Here is a 22,918-nt window from a genome sequence, read left to right as displayed (position 1 = left end):
TAGGGAATCTAATAACTGAAGTCAATTTGTACCTTTTCTAGTTCAAGTCCATTCTTTTTATCTAAATGGATAAAGACTCCCTGCCTCCCATTGCATTTTAATACTCATGTTGAATCACACAAGATTTTAATACTAATGTATAATATGACCTCTTCTTAATTCAGAGTATATTGAGTACCTAATAAAAGTCAATCAACCAACCAGTATTTATTCATCATTATGTGCCAGACATTGTCCTGTGCTCTGAGAATACTGAGTGAAATTAAATTGAATCCATCCTCAAGGAACTTACATTATACTGTGGGGATGCAACCTGAAAACACATAAGTAAATAGTTGAAGTACAGAAATAAATTTTATTTGTTTTAGGAGATGCAGTTACCTATGCACACTGAATCTTAGACTGTTTCTTCCTTGATTTGGCCAATCCTTATCTATGCTTCTTTACATTCCAAATGAGTTCCCATAAAGTTTCAAGAAAATAATAATGGGAGTAGAGCCAAAATGTCAGAGAGTAGACAAGTCTTTTTCTGAGCTCTTCCTGGCTTGCCTGAGCATCAACACCAGATCAAGCTTCTGAACAGGTTTTGGAGTGACACAACCCACACATATTTGGAGTACAAAAGTTTTCCAGCAAGAAATATTTTGGAAGAAATTCAGGAAAGGTCTGTCTCAATCAGGCAGGGGGACAAGGCTTGGCACAATTCAGGGAAGCCCAGGATTAAGAGGCCTTCATGCTGGGGAAATATAGTGGGAGACTCAATCAAAATACAGCAACATTGGCTACTCTGTCCTGGTTCAAAAGCCAGTGGATCAACAGACTAGCTTTGAGACCTCCAACATAACTATAGAAGACAAATAGTGAGCCTCTGACTCACAGCATAACAAGTGCGTTTTGGCCATGCCCATCCAGCTCGAAAAGAAACTGGCAGTACTGGCCCCAGGGTAGCATGAAGCCACTATCACCTGCAGAAGAAGCTTGGGACAATCTCCCTTTTACTCTAGATGCAGATCTCAACTTTTAAAAATGAGTAAAAAGGCAAAAAGAGCTCTGACCTTAGATAGTTTCTATGAAGACTTTAAGGGAAGAACAGGCCTCAAAATCTGAGCACAATATAGGCAAACTGCCTCCAGATGAAGCTTCAAGGAGTTGATCTCCAACTCAAAGGTTCTCTTGCAAGAATTCAAAAAGAATCTTAAAAGAGAGAAGAAAAATGGGGAAAGGAAATGAGAGCTCTGCAGGAAAATTTGGAAAAGGAAAAAGAACTTATGTGAAGAAAACAAGTTCTTAAAAAAATATATTTAGCCAAATGGAAAAAGAAAACAACTCCTTGAAAAAAGAATTTGTGAAATGGAAAAAGAAAACTCACTAAAAAATAAAATTGTTTAAATGGGGGAAAAAATTCAATGAACAAAACAACTAATTTAAAAGCTCAATTGGCCAAATGCAAAAGGAGGTTAAAAAAGCTACCTGAAGAAAATAATTCACTAAAAATTAGGATTGAACAAATGGAAGTGAATGATTCAATAAGACGTGAAGAGTCAGTCAAACAAAATCAAAAAGTAAAATGAAAAAGAAAAATAGAAGAAAATGTAAAATGCCTCACTGGAAAAACAACTGATCTGGAAAATAAAGCCAGGAGAGACAATCTAAGAATTGCTGAACTATTTGATAACCATGATGAAAAAAAGAATCGAGACAACATCTTTCAAAATCATCCAGGAAAACTGACCTAGAACTAGAGGATAAAATAGCCACTGAAAGAATCTATTGATCACTTCCTGAAAGAGATCCCAAAATAAAAATTTCAAGAAAAATTTATAGCTAAATTCCACAATCATCAGATCAATATGAAAATACTGCAAACAGCTAGAAAGAAACAATTTGAATATCTAGGAGTCATAATCAGGATTAGCAGTTTCCACTTTAAAGAATCAAAGGGCCTGGAATATGATATTATGGAGGGCAAAGGAGCTTGGACTGCAGCCAAGAATCAACTGCCCAGCAAAATTAAGTATTATCATTCAGGGAAAATGATGAACATTCAATGAAATGGAGGGTTCTCAATAATTTTTGATGAAAAGATAAGAGCTATACAGAAAATTTGCTCTTCAACTATGTAATTCAAGAGAAACCAAAAAAAAACCCTATTTTTAAAAGTTAAAATGTTTACATCCACATATTGGGAAAAGATATGTTTAATTCTTAATAACTGTATCTTTATTAGCATATACTTAAAGGGTGTAGGTATAATTTGACTTTTTTGAGATATAAAAAGAAACTAGGGGTGAAAAAGGAATTGTATGGGGAAAAGAGGGAGGGGGAGGTAAAATGGTATAAATTATATCATATGAAGAGGCCAAAAAAGACCTACTATATTTGAGGAAAACAAGGGAGAGGGATAAGCAGTGTTTGTATCTTAATCTCATCGAATTTTATTCAAAAACAGAATATTAGAAATATTTAATTTGACATAGAAATTTGTCTTACTCTAGAGGGAAGTAGGAGGAGAAAGGGGAAAGAAAGGGAGGAGGCTAAAAGAAGGGAGAACAAAAGTAGAAGGGAAAAGGAATAAGCAAATGGGAGGGCAAATTGAAAAAAGTGGTGGTGAGAAGCAAAACATTCCTCACCAAACATTGGTAAGGAGGGAAAGAAAGAAAGGGAAGAGAAAAATAAAAACTTGGGCAAAATGAAATAGGTGGGAAATGCAGAGTTATTAATCTTAACTGTGAACGTGAATGGGATGAACTCTCCCATAAAACAGAAGTGGATAGCAGACTGGATTAAAAGCAAGAACCCTACAGTATGTTGTTTACAAGAAACACATTTAAAGCAGAGTGATACATACAGAGTAAAGATAAAAGGCTAAAGCAGAATCTATTATGCTTCAGCTAAAATTTTAAAAAAGTAAGGCTAATAATCCCAATCTCAGATCAAACAAAAGCAAAGATAGATCTAATTATAAGAGATAAAGAAGGAAATTACATTTTGCTAAAAGGCAGCATAGATAATGAAATAATATCAGTACTAAACATATATGCACCAAGTGCTTTAACATCTATTTTTCTAGAGAAGTTGAGAGCTACAAGAAGAAATAGATACTAAACTGTACTAGTGAGGGATCTCAGCCTTGCACTATCAGAACTGGATAAATTGAACCACAAAATAAACAAGAAAGAAGTTAAGGAAGTAAATAGAATTTTAGAAAAGTTAGGTAGAATAGAATTTTGGATAAAATTGAATGGAGATAGAAAAGAATATCCTTTTTTTTCTCAGGAGTACATGGAACCTACACAAAAATTGACCATGCATTAGGGCATAAAAACCTAAAAATCAAATGCAGAAAAGGCAGAAATATTAAATGAATCTTTTCCAGATCATGATGCAATAAAAACTTCCTGGGACAAAGGATCAGGGAAAAATAGAACAAAAATTAATTGGAAACTAAATAATCTAATCCTAAAGAATAAGCAGATGAAACAACAAATCATAGAAACAATCTATAATTTCATCCAAGAGAATGACAATAATGAGAAAACATACCAAAATTTATGAGATGCAGTCAAAGCAGTTCTTATGAAAAATTTTATCTCTCTCATTGCTTATTTAAATAAAATAGAGAAAGAGAAGATCAATTAATTAGGCCTGTAACTAAAAAAGCTAGAAAGAGAACAAATTTTAAAACCTCAATTAAATACACAATTTGAAATTCTAAAAGTTTTATTCCCCTTTTAGGGGAGATTAATAAAACTGAAAGTAATAAAACTGTTGAACTAATAAACAAACTACAACTTGTTTTTATGAAAAAAAATAAAATAGATAATAAACTTTTAGTTAATTTGATTGGAAAAAGGAAAGAAAATTGAATTCATTGTATCAGAAATGAAAAGGGTGAACTTTCTACCAATGAAGAAGAAATTAAAGCAATAATTAGGAGCAATTTTGCCCAACTGTATGCCTATAAATCTGACAATAATATATACTGTGCCCAGATTAACATAGGAAAAAATTATTTAAGTAGTCTCATTTTAGAAAACGAAATTGAACAAGGTATTATAAAAATCAACTCACTAAGAAAAAATCTCCAGAGACAGATGGACTTAAAAGTAAATTTCACCAAACATTTAAAGAACAATTCATTTCAATACTATACAAACAATTTTGGCAAAATAGGGAAAGAAAGAATCCTACCAAATTCCTTTAATGACACAGATATAGTGCTGATACCTAAAGCAGGAAGGGTCAAAACAGAGAAAGAAAATTATAAACCAATTTCCCTAATGAATATTGATGCAAAAATCTTAAATAAAATATTAACAAAGAGATTACAGCATATTGCCAGCATGATGCCAAGTAGTATTTATACCAGGAATGCAGGGATGGTTCAATATTAGGAAAACTATTAGCATAATTGAATACATCAGTAATCAAATTAACAAAAATTATATGACACTTAATAGCAAAGTACAAGATATGTTCAAAATGGGTTCCTGATTCAGACATAAAGAATGATACTATAAGCAAATTAGGAGGAAAAGGGATAATATATCTCTCAGATCTGTGAAGAAGGAAGGAATTTGTGTCCAGAGAAGAATTATAAACTATCATGAAATTCACAATGGATAATTTTGACTCTATTAATTTAAAATTGTTTTATATAAACAAAACCAATTCAGCCAAGATTAGAAGGGAAGTGAAAAACTGGGGGAGGGGAATCTTTACATCCAAGGATTCTAATAAAGGCCTCATTTTTAAAATATGTAGAGAATTGAGCCAAATTTATAAGAATACAAGTCATTCTCCAATTGATAAATGGTCAAAGAATATGAACAGACAATTTTCAGATAAAGAAAGTAAAACCATTTCTAGTCATATGAGAAGATGTTCCAAATCACTATTGATCAGAGAAATGTGGATAGAGTGACAAGGTTGAAGTTAGGGATCACATCTTCCTGAGTTCAGTGGTGATTCAGAAGTTTATTTTTTTAATATTTTCTGTTAAATATGTTAAACAATTTTTTACATTTGTTTTTAAAACTTGAGTTCCAGGATCTCTCCCTTTCTCCTATCCCACCCTCCCCATTGTATGCTTCAATTTGTATTCAGACATAATCAATTCTTTCTCCAGGAATGGATAATATTTTCATCAAAAAACCTTTGGAGTAATCTTGGATTAATTAAAATTGCTGAGAATAGCAAAGTCATTCACAAATGAACTTTGTACACAGTACTTTTCATTTTGCATGAACTCATCGAGGACTTCCCAGGTTTTTCTGAGAACATCCTGTTCAACACTTCTTACAGAACAATAATATTCCATCATATCAAATACCACAATTTACTCAGGCATTCCCCAACAAAAGGGCATCCTGTGAATTTCTAATTCTTTGCCCTCACAAAAGAATTGCTATAAATATTTTTGTATATATGGTTCCTATTCTTTTTATTAAATTCTTTTGGGATACATGCCTACTAGAAGTATTTTAGGTCAAAGGTTATACATGATTTTAGAGTCCTTTGGGCATAGATTATATCTCTTACATCATTTATTTATTAGAGAATGGCACTTTATATATATGAATTTGATTTGGTTTCCTGTATATTTGAGGATGAGGCCTTCATCAGAGAAATTTGCTTCAATTTTCATTCCACATCTACTCTTGCTAACTGCATTGCCCACCCTCTCTCTTCTTTTCTATTCTATTCTCTCTATTCTTTTCCCCTGTCCCTCCTCAAAAGTGTTTTGCTTTTAACCATCCCTTCCCCAATATGCTCCCTTTTCCATCACATATGCTCCCTTCTCATATTTATACCAATTTTCTGCAGGGTAAGATAGATTTCTATACTCACATTGAAAGTGTATGTTTTTTTTTTCTTTACGCCAATTCTGATGAGAGTAATGTTCGCTCACTTTCTCTCCTCCCCTCTTTCTCTAGACTATAAAAGCTTTTTCTTTCCTCTTTTGTGGCACATAATTTATGCCATTCCACTTTTCCTTTTCCCTTTCTCCCAAGACATTCTGCTTTCATTCCTTAATTTTATTTTTTAAATATTTTCCCTTCATATTCATTTTATAATTATGACCTCTATCTACACAATGCTCCTTCTAACTGCCATAATAATGAGAAAATTCTTATGTTAAAAGTGTCATCCTCTAGTGTAGAAATGTAAACAGATTAACCTATATTAAGTTCCTTATGATATCACTTCCCTGATTACTTCCTTATGTTTCTCCTGAGTCCTATATTTGAAAGCCATATTTTCTATTCAACTCTTATATTTTCATCATGAATGCTTGAAAGTAATTTATTTCATTGAATAGTTACTTTTTTTGTTAGGTAGAAGATTCTTGGTTGTAATCCCAGATCCATTGTTCTACAGGATAGCAAATTCTTACTAAATCTTGTGCTTTTCTGACCATATATACTATACTTGAATAATTTCTTTATGGATGCTTGTGGTATTTTCTTCTTGTTCTAGGAGTCCCCAAATTTAAATACAATATTCCAAGGAGTTTTCATCTTGAAATATTTCAGGAAATAATCAGTGCATTTTTTTCTAATTTTCTAATTTATCCTTTAGTTCTAGGATAGAGAACACTTTTTCCTGATAATTTCTTGAAAGGTGATGTGTGGTTAATTTTTTTTATCATGACTTTCAGATAAACTAATAATTTTAAAATTCTCTCTCCTGGATCTATTTTTCCAATTCAATTGTTTTTTCAATGAAATATTTTTCATTGTTTTCTATTGTTTTCATTCTTTAGGGTTTGTTTTATTTGTTTTTAATTTCTCATAAAGTCATTAGCTCCATTTGCTCAATTCTAATTTTTGAGGAATTATTTTCCTCAATGAACTTTTGTATCCCCTTTCCCATTTGGCCAATTTTGCTTTTTAAGGCATTTTTGTCATTGGATTTTTCTATTTTCTTTTGCACCACTGATTTCTCTTCCCAATTTTTCTTCTACCTTCCTTACTTGATTTTCAAAATCCCTTTTGACCCTTTCATTGGCCTGAAAACAATTCTTTTTTTTTTCTTGGAAACTTTGACTATAGGATCATTGACTTTGTTATCTTCTTTTGAATGTGTGTTTTGATTATTCCTTTCACAATAGTAACTTTCTATCATCAGAATGTTTTTCTGTTGTTTCCTCATTTTCCCATCCTATAATTCATCTTTTAACTTTTTGTTAAAGTTGAGCTCTGTTTCTGTTTCTATGAAACTGCACTGCAACCCAGATTGAGTATGGGCAAAGCAACAATCTTGTCTTATTGCTGTGAAAGAGACCCTTTAGAAACCAAACTATCACTCTTTGCAGATGGTATACCTAGAGAACCCCAGAGATTCTACTAAAAAAACTATTAGAAATAATTCATAATTTTAGCAAAGTAGCAGGATACAAAACAAATCCCCATAAATCCTCAGCATTTTTATACACCACCAACAAAATCCAAGAGCAAGAGATACAAAGAGAAATTCCATTCAAAATAACTGTTGATAGCATAAAATATTTGGGAATCTACCTACCAAAGGAAAGTCAGGAATTATATGAGCAAAATTACAAAAAAGTTTCCACACAAATAAAATCAGATTTAAATGATTGGAAAAATATTAAGTGCTCTTGGATAGGCCGAGCGAATATAATAAAGATGACAATACTCCCTAAACTAATCTATTTATTTAGTGCTATACCAATCAGACTTCAAAGAAAATATTTTAATGATCTAGAAAAAATAACATCAAAATTCATATTGAGCAATTAAAAAGTCGAGAATCTCAAGGGAATTAATGAAAAAAAAAATCAAATGAAGGTGGTCTAGCTGTACCTGATCTAAAATTATATTATAAAGCAGCAGTCACCAAAACTATTTGGTAGTGGCTAAGAAATAGATTAGTTGATCAGTGGAAAAGGTTAGGTTCACAAGACAGAATAGTCAACTATAGCAATCTAGTATTTGACAAACCCAAAGACCCTAACTTTTGGGATAAGTATTCATTATTTGATAAAAACTGCTGGGATAACTGGAAATTAGTATGGCAGAAATTAGTCAAGGACCCACACTTAACACCATATACCAAGATAAAATCAAAATGGGTCCATGACCTAGGCATAAAGAACGAGATTATAAATAAATTAGAGGAACATAGGATAGTTTATCTCTCAGACTTGTGGAGGAGAAAGAAATTTGTGACCAAAGATGAACTAGAGACCATTACTGATCACAAAATAGAGAATTTTGATTATATCAAATTAAAAAGCCTTTGTACAAACAGAACTAATGCAAACAAGATTAGAAGGGAAGCAACAAACTGGGAAAACATCTTTACAGTTAAAGGTTCTGATAAAGGCCTCATTTCCAAAATATATAGAGAACTGACCCTAATTTATAAGAAACCAAGCCATTCTCCAATTGATAAATGGTCAAAGGATATGATCAGACAATTTTCAGATGATGAAATTGAAACTATTACCATTCATATGAAAGAGTGTTCCAAATCACTATTGATCAGAGAAATGCAAATTAAGACAACTCTGAGATACCACTACACACCTGTCAGATTGGCTATGGTGACAGGAAAAAATAATAATGAATGTTGGAAGGGATGCGGGAAAACTGGGACACTGATGCATTGTTGGTGGAGTTGTGAATGAATCCAACCATTCTGGAGAGCAATCTGGAATTATGCCCAAAAAGTTATCAAAATGTGCATACCCTTTGATCCAGCAGTGCTACTACTGGGCTTATACCCCAAAGAGATACTAAAGAAGGGAAAGGGACCTGTATGTGCCAAAATGTTTGTGGCAACCCTGTTTGTAGTGGCTAGAAACTGGAAAATGAATGGATGTCCATCAATTGGAGAATGGCTGGGTAAATTGTGGTATATGAATGTTATGGAATATTATTGTTCTGTAAGGAATGATCAGCAGGATGAATACAGAGAGGCTTGGAGAGACCTACATGAACTGATGCTAAGTGAAATGAGCAGAACCAGGAGATCATTATACACTTCGACAACAATATTGTATGAGGATGTATTCTGATGGAAGTGGATTTCTTTGACAAAGAGACCTGAGTTTCAATGGATAAATGATGGACAGAAACAGCTACATCCAAAGAAAGAACACTGGGAAACAAATATGAACTATTTGCATTTTTGATTTTCTTCCCGAGTTATTTTTACCTTTTGAATCCAATTCTCCCTGTGCAACAAGAGAACTGTTCAGTTCTGCAAACATATATTGTATCTAGAATATACTGCAACATATCTAACATATATAGGACTGCTTGCCATCTAGGGGAGGGAGTGGAGGGAGGGGAAAAATCAAAACAGAAGCGAGTGCAAGGGATAATGTTGTAAAAAATTACCTTGGCATGGATTCTGTCAATATAAAGTTATCATTAAATAAAATAAAATTAAAAAAAAAAAAAGAAAGAGACCCTTTAATCTCCCAGCTGTTCAGCCCTTTTACCTATGCGCTTCTCTTTCTGCTGCTGCCACCACTGCTAATTCAATATCTTTGAAACCACACTCTTGGTTTCCTGGAGCACAGTCTGTGCTATGACTGTACTCCAGTCCCACTCCCATGAAGCAAACCTTCCCTGCTGATCTTCTAAGTTATCTTCAATTGGAAAATTCTTATACTCTGTCTTTTTGTGGGTTCTAACATTCTAAAGTTTGCTTAGAGTCATGATTTAAAGGTATTTAGAGGAATTTGGGGGGCTCCAGAGAATCCCAGACTTTACTTGACCTTCTTGTCTCCACTCCTGATACATGGTAATTATGTGACAATTAACCCTTTTAGCCTCAGATCCTCATTAGTGAAAATGAGCTTGTTATGGGCCAGAACTTGAAACAAGGTACTAAGTGGAATTCATGAGATAATGGTTAAATCCAGTTTAACACTGATTTAATCCTACAGCACATAATGGTTTCCTAGTGATATAATGATTGGTATATACTCAGTGTGGAGCATATAAGCTAGAAGCTTTCAGAGCCAAAAGAAACAAGTGTACTTGAAGCTCTCAGAGGCTAAGACAGATTCATTTCCATTATCCACCTTTGTGGTAGCTGGAGGCTGAAACACAAATCTTTGGATTTGGGGAAATTCAGAAGCCAGAAAAGACAGGCGGGAGCTCAAGCTCTCGAAACCAAGGAGAGAAATAGGCCTCTAAGAAAGCTAACCAGGCACCAGGAAAGTAGACAAGACTTTGAAAGAGACAATAAAGGATTTGGACTTTAACAAATGGCTGCACTTGTGGTGATTACTGAACTGAAAGGAAAGCTGCTCCTAGAGACCCCAAGAGAATTGAAACAAGAAAACATTACATTTTGGTGTGTGAACATGGAGCTGACACAATCCTGAGTTCAGTGGAAAAGCCTCCAATCCTGATTTCAGTGGAAAAGTCTTCGTGACCCAGAAATTAGGGTGAGTACAAGAAGGAAACTTTGTAAAGGACTAAACTAGTACTTCAGCTAAAATGGAACAGATGTTTAGAAAACAGCCTTCTTTTCCTCTTCAAGGAAAATGTGTTGAAAGCTTGCTTAGACTAATTAAAAATCAAGGCTTAATTGTTACTTGGGTGCAGATTATTGAACCTTTATAAATAGTACAGTACATATCTCCTTGGTTCTCTAAGGAAAAAGGATTAGATCTAGAGCAGTGGAAATTAGTTGGAGAACAACTATATGAATACTATAATGATAATGGACCTGACTCAATTTCCAAAGAAACACTTTATACATACAATTTCATACAACTAGCTTTAGGAAATTATATAAGTTATAGAATAAGGAAAAAGGAGAAAGAGCAGGAGAGGGAGGATCCAGATAAACTAGGTGAAAAGGATGAAGAATTAAACAAGAAAAGAGTTAAGTACAATTCTGAGTACATTATTTCACAGCAGAAGCCAGTAGGGCATTCCCCATATCATGACCCTCCTCCTTGATTAACCCTTTATGGGTGGAGGGAGAAGGAGGAGGGGGAGAGACAGTAACACAATCAGCACCTCCTATGAAGCAGCCTATGACAAGATTACAAAAGGCACTAGTTAAAGCTAAAAAAAGGACAGGATACATCTGATTTAATAAATGCATACCCTGTGATTGAAGAGCTTGATGCTTCAGGTCAACAAAGGAGAAGATACACTCCTTTTGATCTGGAAAAAATTGAGGATTTGAAAAAAGATTGCACTCTTTATGGGAATACATTGTCTTATGTTAATATTTTACTTCTTATACCTAGGCTATGATAATGAACATGGAAAGATGGGGTCCCGCTTGGCAAGGGAATTTCAGAGAAACTCATTAATGCTTTCAATGTGGAAAAATAGGACAGCTGAGAGCCCAATGTAGGTATAGAAACAGAGTGAGAAGACAGAGTGAGAGAAGACCCAAAACCCTATGTCCAAAATGCAACCTAGGCTTCCACTGGGCCTCAGAATGTAGATTGACCTAGGGAAATGAGAGGCAGGACCCAGCTCCAAGATATCAAATAAAAGACAGTTGGGGTATGATAGCAGCCAAGGTTACACCTTGAGAAGTTGAGGACTCTGATGTGATCAATCAGCAAAAAAGGCAATCAGATGGGAGAAAGGGATTACATGATCAAGCAACAAAAAAACAATTAGATAGCAGAAAGGGTTTGCAACTGGGGGGGAATACAGGCTTTTTTAACTCACCAGAACGGAAGTGTCCAGTGTGAGCAGCTCCAATGTAATTACCAGGTGATGAGAAGAAATCTAGAAAGTGGTAAATAGAAGGGACTATATAGGTTAACTGCTTGGGAGAAAGGGTTTGCTTGTATTTCTACAGATGTAGAAGGAATCAGATAGGTGCTAACGAGCACCTGGAGAGAGACAGAAAAAAGAGAAAAACCTCAAAAAAGAAGAACTAAGAAATATCTGACACTGAAAGAGCATGGCTGATAACAAGACTATTACAGAACTTTAAAACCAACAGGAATCATTGATTTAAACTAAGATGAAAAATTGTTGATAACACTGTAGCAGAACTTTGAAACCAGCAGGAATCATTGGATTCCCTGAGATGAAAAATTGTTGATGAGACTATTGCAGGACTTCAAAACTTGCAGGAATCATTGGATTCCTGGCACATGAACTAATGGACAATATATTCCTTTTGGACTATTTCTAGGACTTATGGACATGTATAATTGCTCATGTTGATTCATGTTATTTGTTACATCACTACTAGCCTATGTTACTATGTGCTTATGTAATTTATGTAATTATGTGTAATACCTCCCATATTGATAGATTTCTGTGTACCTGTTTTAAGAAAAACCTTTCAAAAACCTGCTAATCTGATTTGATTTCCCATTCCCTTTGGTGTTTTCATCTTCCTTTCTGAGACGTCAGGGAGGGCATGATCACCTCCTTTTCTGGTGTTTTCATCTATTTTTTGAACAGTCAAGGAAGGCATGATCACCTCCTTTTTGAGGGTTCTCATCTCCTTGAGAAGTCAGGGAGAGCATGACCCCCTATGTTCTAAAAACAAAAGAAAATGGGAGATGTTATGGGCCAGAACTTGAAACAAGGTACTAAGTAGAATCACGGAGACAATGGTTAAATCTAGTTTAGCATTGATTTAATCCTACAACAAATAATGTTTTCCTAGTGATATAATGATTGGTGTATACTCAGTGTGGAGCATATAAGGTAAAAGCTCTTAGGGCCAAAAGAAACAAGTGCACTGGAAGCTCTCTGAGGCTGAGACAGATTCATTTCCATCATCCACCTTTGTAGTGGCTGCAGGCTGAAGCACAAACCAAGGATAGAAATAGGCCTCTAAGAAAGCTAACTGGGTCCCAGGAAAGTAGACAAGACTTTGAAAGAGACAATAAAGGATTTGGACTTTAACACCTGGCTACACTTGTGGTGATTACTGAACTGAAAGGAAAAGAGACCCCCAAGAGAACTGAAACAAGAGAACATTACATGAGCTGGAGAAGAAAATGGCAAATCACTCTAGTATCTTTGCCAGGAAAACCTAAAATGGGATCATGAAGAGTAAGATATGAGTGAAAATTATTTCACAGCACCTCACAGGGGTATTTTAGGATTTTAGGAGTATTAAATCATATATACTTGCATATATATAAACAGTGAATATTAGTTGTGTGAAATACTATCATAATTTTATACAAATATACAATTAAAGATAAAATTATATTAATACATTTAAAACACTTGAAAAATCTTAAATATATTACAACAATGTTAACTACCATTGAAAAGCACTAGTGATATAAAGAAGAGAGAATTAGTGTGAATCCAGAAAGACCTGGGTTTAACTCTCACCTCTAATTCATCCTGACTGTATGACCCTGAGCAATTCATTTAGCCTTTCTATTTTTAAGACTGTATTGTGGCAGAAGGTCTAAGATACATTGATAAAGAGTTTTTCTTCACTAAGGGATTTTTCACCTCACTGATTACAGGTTCAGTCCCTATCCCTATCATAGTAAAACTTTAGAAGACACTCTATAATATTTCAAAGTGCTTTTTAGTTCAAGACCTTGCTCAAATGATGTTTGTGACTAGCTGTCTTTTAATGGAAGAACTGTATTATTTTTAATAATCTGAAATCCCCAAGAGAGAGATCACTTATGAATTAGTTTTTTTAAATTTGAAATATTTTGGACATCTACTCTGCTCTCCAAACATCTTTTGTTCATGAGAAAACAAACTTCTTAGTCATACCTCTAGAGTAAATTACTAAGGGTTTGGTGAGCATTTTAATAATTAAGTATTTCTTTAGTAAAATATGACATAATAAAAAGTAAAAATTGGACTTTTCAGAACATCATGTCTTAGAACTAAGAATATTTTGCTTTTAAACATGTTAATGGTGACCTTTGAGTTCAGAGAAATACTTCAAAGATGATTCATAAAATGCCCTGCCAATTTAATGTTCAAGAAGAAATATTTGTCTTCAATTACAATACTGCTCTACCTATAGCATCATTCCATAACCTTTAGAATTGTTTAATTCAATCAGATCCATACCAATTGAATAGCTATTATCTGCTTGGCATGTTTCTAGGCATTATGATAGAAAACATCCTTGAGGATCTATGTCTTATTAAAGAGATTTATATATATTAAAAATGAGAGATTAAAAGAAAGTATGATCTAATTGAGAGCCAAGATTTATAGTGCTGAAAGTAAGGAACAGTAAGTGTTCTGAGAAGGTCAAGATGTGTGGACTGGAATAGTTGGAAAAGGCTTTGATAAAAGGTGTGGACTTTGAATACAGCTATAATTTGTCCTAGTAATGATAGAATAGTATTTTAAGTTAGGTTACTATAAGCCAAAAAACATAAACAGGCATTACCTGATTGGAATGGAGGTTATATTCTAGTACAGAAGAAAATTCTGTGTTCTGTTGTAAAGCACAAGTCTACCAGAAACAATTTTCTCAATGTATGATTCATCTAGATTCTAGCATTATTCTGCTAAAGAGAAAAATGTCTAAATTGACCTCACTTTTATGTTCTCAAATACCTTTTATTCCCAAAAGACAATTTAAAATCTTATTTTATAGGACCCTAGTGCAAGGGAAATTGTACAGCATGATAATATATAGTTACACTATTCAGAGGAAGGTTCAAGTAACAATCAGCTTCTTTAAACAGAATAGTAGTCTCTTAACTTTGGGCACATGCATAACCTTAGTGAATAATTTCCCTAAAACTGCTCAATCCCTTCTTAACCATTTCCTATAGCCTCCTCTTTTCCAACTGATCAAAGATAAAATAAGAGATATTTCCATTAACTAAATCAAAGTGACTTCTTTCTTTTGAACAAAAAAAAAATCCTAATCTAGTTAAAAGGAAAAGAGAGGCAGACAGGGGAAAGAAGAGAAAGGAAGGAAAAAGAAAAGAAAGAGAAAGGAAGGAAGAGGAGTAGTTCTCTTATATAGGAAATAAGAAATTGGATTGCCTAGGTAATATGGGGATGGACTGAAGAGGACCTTAAATCACAAGAAGAGTGATTTGATATTTAATTTAGTGTTAGCCAAGGTCTTTGAACTTGAATGACAAGATTAGAGTATGATTTACTGATGTTTTTAAAAAGAGTCATCAGTATTACGTTGATTAAATAAGAGTGGGTAGTGACTAGAGGCTACATATTAATAGATAAACAAAAGCATGATTCTATTATCCATGTTCAATTCAGTGTTATTCATTCATTCAGTTAATATCGAATACCAACTACCCAAGAATTTGTAGTACATAATCATTGCTTTCAGACCATAAAAATTCTTATAGAATAAGTAAGTCCTGTCTAATATGAGATAAAATGTTGATAACTGTCACATAAGTAAATATAGGATACAATACAAGCAGGATGATAATGTTATGGGAGCTTAGAGGAAGGAAAGATCATTGTAGGATCCATATACATATACTCAGGCCACAAACACAAAACAAAAAAAGACACAAAAAATAGTTTTTGTTTTGTTTTGTTTTTTAAAGATTAGATGCATGACTATATCTAAAGAAGAATTGGCTTTAGTAAATTATATAAGTGTTAGGATAAGGAAAAAGAAGAAAGTACAAGAGAGAGAGGATATTGACAAATTAGGTGAAAAGAATGAAGAATCAGATAAGAAAGTAGTTAAATACAATTCTGATGAAATTAAGGAGTATGGTGCTTCACAGCAGGAGCCATTAAGGCATTTCCCAACCCCTAACCTACCCCCTCAATTAATCCTTCATGGGTGGAGGGAGAAGAGGGAAGGGGAGGAGCAGTGACACAATCAGCACCACCTATGAAACAGCCTGTGACAAGATTACAAAAGGCACTAGTTTAAGCTAAAAAATGACAGGATATATCGGATTTGATAAATGCATACCTGGTGATTGAAGAATTTGATTCTTCAGGTCAAGCCAGGAGAAGATACACTCCTTTTGATCTAGAAAAAAATCAAGGATTTGAAAAAGGGTTGCACTCTTTGTGGGGCTACATTGTCTTAAGATGCTATTAGAGAATTTGGCTTATGAAATTTTAATCCCTAGTGATTGAAAATCTATAGCAAGGAAATGTTTAGAGTGTGGACAAAAATTATTGTGGCTTTCGGAGTATAGTGAGCTATGTAGGATACAAGCCCAATGCAATAAACAAACGAGTTAATATATAAATCACCTTTGACCAACTAGCAGGTGAAGATCAGTATGCAGACACTTCAGCACAGATTAATTACCCATAGCAGCATATGAGCAAATTGCTGCTGCTATCAAAGCATGGGGCACCCTCTCAGGAAAAGATCAAAATTCCCAAAAATAGAGCAATGTCCAAATGAACCTTTTGCTGATTTTGTGGAATGTCTGTAGGCAACTGTCACAAGAACTCATGGAGAAAATGCAGCTATATGAATTACAAGACAACTGGCTAAGGAAAATGCTAATGAGGTTTGTAGAAGAATCATTCTAGGACTACACAAAGATACTCCTTTAGAAGAAATCATAAGACACTGTGCCACAGTGGGCACAAATGCCTTTTATACCCAAGCTATGATGCAGAACATGAGAAGACAGGGTGCCTCTTGGCAAGGGACTTCAAGAGAGACTTGTTGATGTTTTCAGTGTGGTAAAGTAGGACATCTGAAAGCTCAATGTAGGCATAGAGATAGAATGAGAAAGCAGGGTGAAAGAATAAGACTCAAAACCCCATGCAATAAAGGCTTCCACTGGGCCTCAGAATGTAGATTGACCCAGGGAAAAAAGAGGCAAGGCCCAGCTCCAAGACATCAAACAAAAAACAGGTGGGGTATGATGGCACCCAAGGTTACAAGCAGAGAGTCTTTACAAGTTCAGGACTCTGGTATGATCAATCAACAGAGAAGCAATCTGATAGAAGAAAGGGATTACATGATCACTCAGCCAAAAAACAATCAGACATGAGAAAGGGATTACATGATCAATCAGCAGAAAAACAATCAGATGGCAGAAAGGGATTACAATTGGGGAGAATATAGGCTTTTTAACCTGAAAGAAGGGCAAATATCCAGTGCAACTAGCTCCAATGTAATTGCCAGGTGATGAGGAGAGATCTAGAAAGTGATAAATGTAAGAGACTAGATAGGTTAACTTCTTGGGAGAAAGGGTTTGCTTGTATTTCTACAGATGGAGAAGGAAATAGATGGGTGGCAACAAGCACCTGGAGAGAGACAGAAAAAGAGAAAAACCTCGAAACAAAGGAGAAGACCTAAAAAACATCTGGCACTGAAAGAGCATGGCTGATAATAAGACTGTTACAGAACTTCAAAACCATCAGGAATCACTGGATTCTCTGAGACATGATAAGATTGTTTCAGGACTTGAAAACCAGCAGGAATCATTAGATTCTCTGAGACATGATAAGATTATTGCAGGACTTTAAAACCAGCAGGAATCATTATATTTTTTTGAGATGAAAAATTGTTGTTAAGAATGTTGCAGAACTTAAAAATCTGCAGGAATCATTGGATTCCCTAACATAAGATGAGACTATTGCAGGACTTCAAAACTTGCAGGAATTATTGGATTCCTAACACATGAAGTAATGGACAATAGATTGGTTTTGGACTATTTCTAGGACTTATGGGCATGTATAATTCCTCATGTTGACTCATGTTATTTGTAACAACACTACTACCCTGTGTTATATTGCTATGTACTTATGTAATAAGTCCCATGTTGATGGATTTATGTATACCTGTTTCAAGTGAGACCCTTCAGAAACCTGCTAATCTGATTTGGTTCCCCATTTCCTTTGCTGTTTTCATCTCCCTTCCTGGGACATCAGGGAGGGCGTAATAACCTCTTTTTTTGATGTTTTCACCCCTTTTATGAGGAGTCAGGGAAGGCATGATCACCTCATTTTAGGGGTTCTTACCTCCCTGAGAAGTCAGGGAGGACATGACCACCTATGTTCTAAAAACAAAAAAAAAGTGGAAGATATTATGGGGCAGAACTCTGAACTTGAAACAAGGATTCTTACAAGGTGCTAAGTAAATGGAATTGATGAGACAATGATTATCTAGTTTAGTATGGTAATTAATAGTTCTCTAAGTTCAGTATGATTGATTTAATCTTACAACAAATTATGGTTTCCTAGTGATATAATGATTGGTTTATACTTAGAGTATATAAGTGAGTATATAAGAATATATAAGTATATAAAGAGTATATAAGGGGACTCAGAGAGATTCAATTCCATCTTTGGTCACACTCCTGGTGGCTGGCCTGGCCTCCTGCATTTTCTCCACTGAAACCAAGTTCCCTCTGAAGGCCACCAGAAAGCTAGCTGAGTAGCAGGTGAAGAAGACAATAAAGACTTCTGGATTTTAACACCTGGCTATTTTTGTGGTGATTAATCTTCTGAAAAGAAGAATGCTCCAAGACCTCCAGAAAAGCAAACAAGAACATTACAGGTTTATGATATTTTCTGCCCTGTCTATAATGTATTTATTATACTGTAGTTAGGGGATCAGTGCTATGCAGAAGTTGAATGGATATAAGCTTCATAGGTGTTTACTGATATGATTTAGGAGGGAAAATGTCAATCAAATATTCTCTTTTACCCAGGGTAACACAACTCTCTGATGTTAAAACTGGGATTCTAAGTTAGGTCTTTTGACTCGTCGTTCTAAGCTTTTCTAAAGTCAGCTTTGACCCAAATGTTTCAAGAAAAGTAAGCTACTAAACTCATAACAACTCTCAGAATGGAACTGGCTACAATTAGCATTTTTGTTAGTTGGCAACTTCAACAATCTCTTAAGATGAACCTGAAATATTGTAATAATGCAAAAAAACAAAGTCAAGATTAAAGTGTTTTTTGGTCAGAAGGTTAGAAAAACATCTTTCCTCAAGCTGCAATGTATAAATACTTGCACATGTTTCAAGGTTGAAGAAGCTCAAAATGCATTATCTTAATGACTAACAGCTGTCTAATGAGAAAAAAGAATATTGCTTGTATTGTTGTATTTTGTAAAAATATTGTGAACTATATTAGGGAAATGATATATTCTGAAAATCTACAAATATAAGACTTTTCATTTAAAAGATGAACATTAAGATTAATATACTCTTTATTACTTTAAACTATGTAAAAGCATAAGGGTAAAAAATATAAAATTGTATAATTTTAAAATAAAGTAAATATATCCTGTGTAAAACCCATTCTTTTCAAAAGTTTTTAGTTATTAGCAGGTTCCCTTTCAGTTCCTCCCTATCATGGGAATCTAGTAGTGATTTTATTCTTACAATATAAAGAGAACTCAATTTAGAGAAATTTTCCTTATGGTCAAAAAGTTTGGAACATTATTATTACATGGCTATTATGTAAAATACTTTTTTAAAGCATAGGTCTTTGAGTTCTTTGATTATATCTAGAAAATAATAATAAACCAGTCAATCTTATAACTTCAATGTGCTTCAGTTTCTTCCTCTTAATAATTACGATGCTAGACTAAATAGTCTTTGAGGTCACTTCCAGCTCTGAATCTAGGATTTAAATTTTAAGGATTATCATTTACTTTGTTTACTCTTTTCTGCTTTAATCAATTAACTGCTGGCTGCTACCTATTTGGTAATAATCATCATGAAGTAAGTCTGATAAAAGAAGTAAATGGGAGTATTGGTTAAATTGAAATGTGCACATATTCTGTTATTATTTAAAAGATAACCATATGCAATCAGTTTTAATATCTCATTATTAAACTACCTTACCTTCATTTATAAAGATACTATTATTAATCTCCCATTGGTATTATGCCAAACCCCTTTCTCCTTTCTTTATTGTCCTTGGAAGCAATGGCAAGTGCTTTTTTCCCCATTTTTTCCCTTTTTTTTTTTTTAAATTATAGCTTTTAATTACAAAACATATGTCTGGGTAATTTTTCAACATTGACCCTTGCAAATAAATCCTTATGTTCTAACTTTTCCCCTCTTTTCCCCCAACTCCTCCCCTAGATGGCAGGTGGTCCATGTTAAATATGTTAAAGAATATATTAAATCCAATATATGTATACATATTTATAAAGTTATCTTGCTGCACAAGAAAAATCAGATCTAGAAAGAAAGAATACAATATGAGAAGGAAAACAAAACGAACAATAACAGAAAAAGTGAAATGGTATGGTGTGGTCCACACTCATTTCTCATCATTCTCTCTCTGGGTGTAGCTGACTCTCTTCATTACTGAACAATTGGAAGTGGTTTGAATCATCTCATTGTTGAAGAGAGCCAGATCTATCCCAATTGACCATCATATAATTTTGTTGTTCTCGTGTATAATGATCTCCTGGTTCTGCTCATTTCACTTAGCATCAATTCATATAAGTCTCCCCAGGTCTCTCTGATATTATGCTGTTGGTCATTTCTTACAGAATAACAATATTCCATAACATTCATATACCACAATTTATTCATCCATTTTTCAATTGATGGACAGCCATTCAGTTTCTAGTTTCTAGCTACTATGAAAAGGACTGCCACAAACATTTTTGCATATGTAGGTCCCTTTCCCTCACTTAAGGTCTCTTTAGGATATAAATCCAGTAGTAAAACACTGCTGGATCAAAGGGTATGCGCAGTTTGATAATGTTTTGAGCATAGTTCCAAAATACTCTCCAAAATGGTTGAATCCATTCACAATTCCACCAACAAGTTTCAGTGTCCCAGTTTTCCAACATCCCCTTCAAAATTTGTCATGATCTTTTCTTGTCATCTTAGCCAATCTGACAGCTTTGGCTGCATCCCACAAATTTTGGTATGTTGTCTCATTATTGTCATTCTCTTGGATGAAACAGTAATTTGTGTCTATGATTTGCTGTTTTCCCATTCATTCATTAGAATAAGATTATTTAGTTTCCAATTACTTTTTGGTCTATTTTCCCATAGCTTTTTATTGAATGTAGTTTTTATTGCATCAAGATCTGAAATGAATGCATTTATTATTTCTACCTTTCTAAATTTAATTTTGAGGTCTTTTATGTCCTAATATATGGTCAATTTTTGTATAGGTTCCATGAATTGTCAAGAAAAAAGTGTACTCCTTTCTATCTCTGTTCAATTTTCTCCAAAGATCTATCATAGCTAAGTTTTCTATTTACCTCTTTAAATTCTTTCTTATTTATTTCGTGGTTTGATTTATCTAGTTCTGAGAATGCAAGGTTGAGATCTCCTACTATTGTAGTTTTGCTATCTATTTCTTCTTGCAGCTCTCTTAACTTCTGCTTTAGAAATTTATATGCTATACCACTTGGTGCATATATATTTGGTATTGATATTACTTCATTATCCTATGATACCTTTTAGCAAGATATGGTTTCCTTCCTTATCTTTTTTAATTAGATTAATTTTTGCTTTTGCTTGATCTGAGATCAGGATGGCTATCCCTATTTTTTTTTTTTTACTTCACCTGAAGCATAATAGATTCTGTTCCAGAGTTTTACCTTTACTCTATATGTATCATCCTGCTTTAAATGTGTTTCCTGCAAACACCATGTTGTGGGATTCTGGGGTCTCTTTCAAGAGGTATTTGAAAAATTTTTTCAATGGCTATTTTACCTTTTAATTCTATGACATCTGGGTAGTTCTCTTTGACTATTTCCTGAAAAATACTGTCTAAGCTCTTTTTTTCATCATGGTTTTCAGGGAGTCCAATAATCCTTGGATTATCTCTCCTAGATCTATTTTCCAGATCTGTTGTTTTCCCAAGTATGTATTTAACAATGTTTCTATTTTTCTTTTTCTTTTTTTTTTTTTTTTTTTTTGGTTTTGCTTGCCTGATTCTTGATGTCTCATCATTTGTTTCCATTTGTTCAGTTCTGATTTTTAATGAATTATTTTCTTCATTTACTTTTTTTACACCTTTTTGTATTTTTCCATTTGAGTTTTTAAATGAATTGTTTTGTTCTCTGGAATTTTTTTTTCCAATTCACAAATTTTTTAAGAACTTGTTTTCTTTTTTCAATTCACAAATTCTGCTTTTCTGGGAGTTCTTTATCTTTTACAATTCACAAATTCTGTTTTCCTGGGAGTTCTTTATCTTTTCCATTTCATATATTCTGTTTTTCAGGGAACTGTTTTCTTTTTACAATTTATCTTTTAATGAGTTATACACTTTTTCCAAAACCTGTTGCAAACTTTTCCTTTTCTTTTCCCATTTTTCTTCTAGCTCTCTTCTAAGATCCTTTTTGATTTTTTTCTAGAAGAGCCTTGTGTGGTAGGCACCAGGTTATATCACCCTTTGAGGCTTCATCTGGAAAAAAATCTGCTTTTAGTCTCCTCAGGGTTTGAAATATGTTCACTTTCAATATAGAAGCTTGCTATATTTAGTTAGTGCTATTGTCTATAGTTAGAGCTTGCTTTGCCTTTTTCCTCATTTAAAAAAAAAAAAAAGTTGTGTTCTGTTTTTAGGACAAGGAAGGCTTTTTAAGCTTCCTCTACAGAAACCAGGAAGTGGCAGCAGCTGCATTGGGATTGTGCTGAGTCATTCCTGATGCTGGGTGGGTGTGGCCAGGTCCCATGAGACTCTGTGGCTTTGAGGTACATTCTTTATCTTTTGTATTTGTGTTGGATGTTTTATAACTTATCTGCTGATCTACTGGCTTGCAAACAGGGCAGAGTAGCCAACACTGTGGTAGAGTCCTCCCTGTAGATTCTCTGCTCTGTGGAGACTGCACCCTGCTCCAAGTCTACTCAACATGCACTGACCTCTTTGCTCTGCCTCCCTGCCTGTGCCTGGCCTCCTCCCATGCCAACCAAAACAGACCTTTTCTGGCAATCTTCAAAATTATTTTCTCCTGGTAATTTGCTGCACTCCCAATATTTGTAGATTCTGCCAGTCCAGCACTATATCAGAGGCTGAATTTCATAATTAGTGTGAGGGTAGTAGGAGAGCTT

Source organism: Antechinus flavipes, chromosome 4 (assembly GCF_016432865.1).
Source record: "Antechinus flavipes isolate AdamAnt ecotype Samford, QLD, Australia chromosome 4, AdamAnt_v2, whole genome shotgun sequence".
NCBI classification, from domain to species: domain Eukaryota; kingdom Metazoa; phylum Chordata; class Mammalia; order Dasyuromorphia; family Dasyuridae; genus Antechinus; species Antechinus flavipes.
This window is presented reverse-complemented; position numbering follows the sequence as displayed.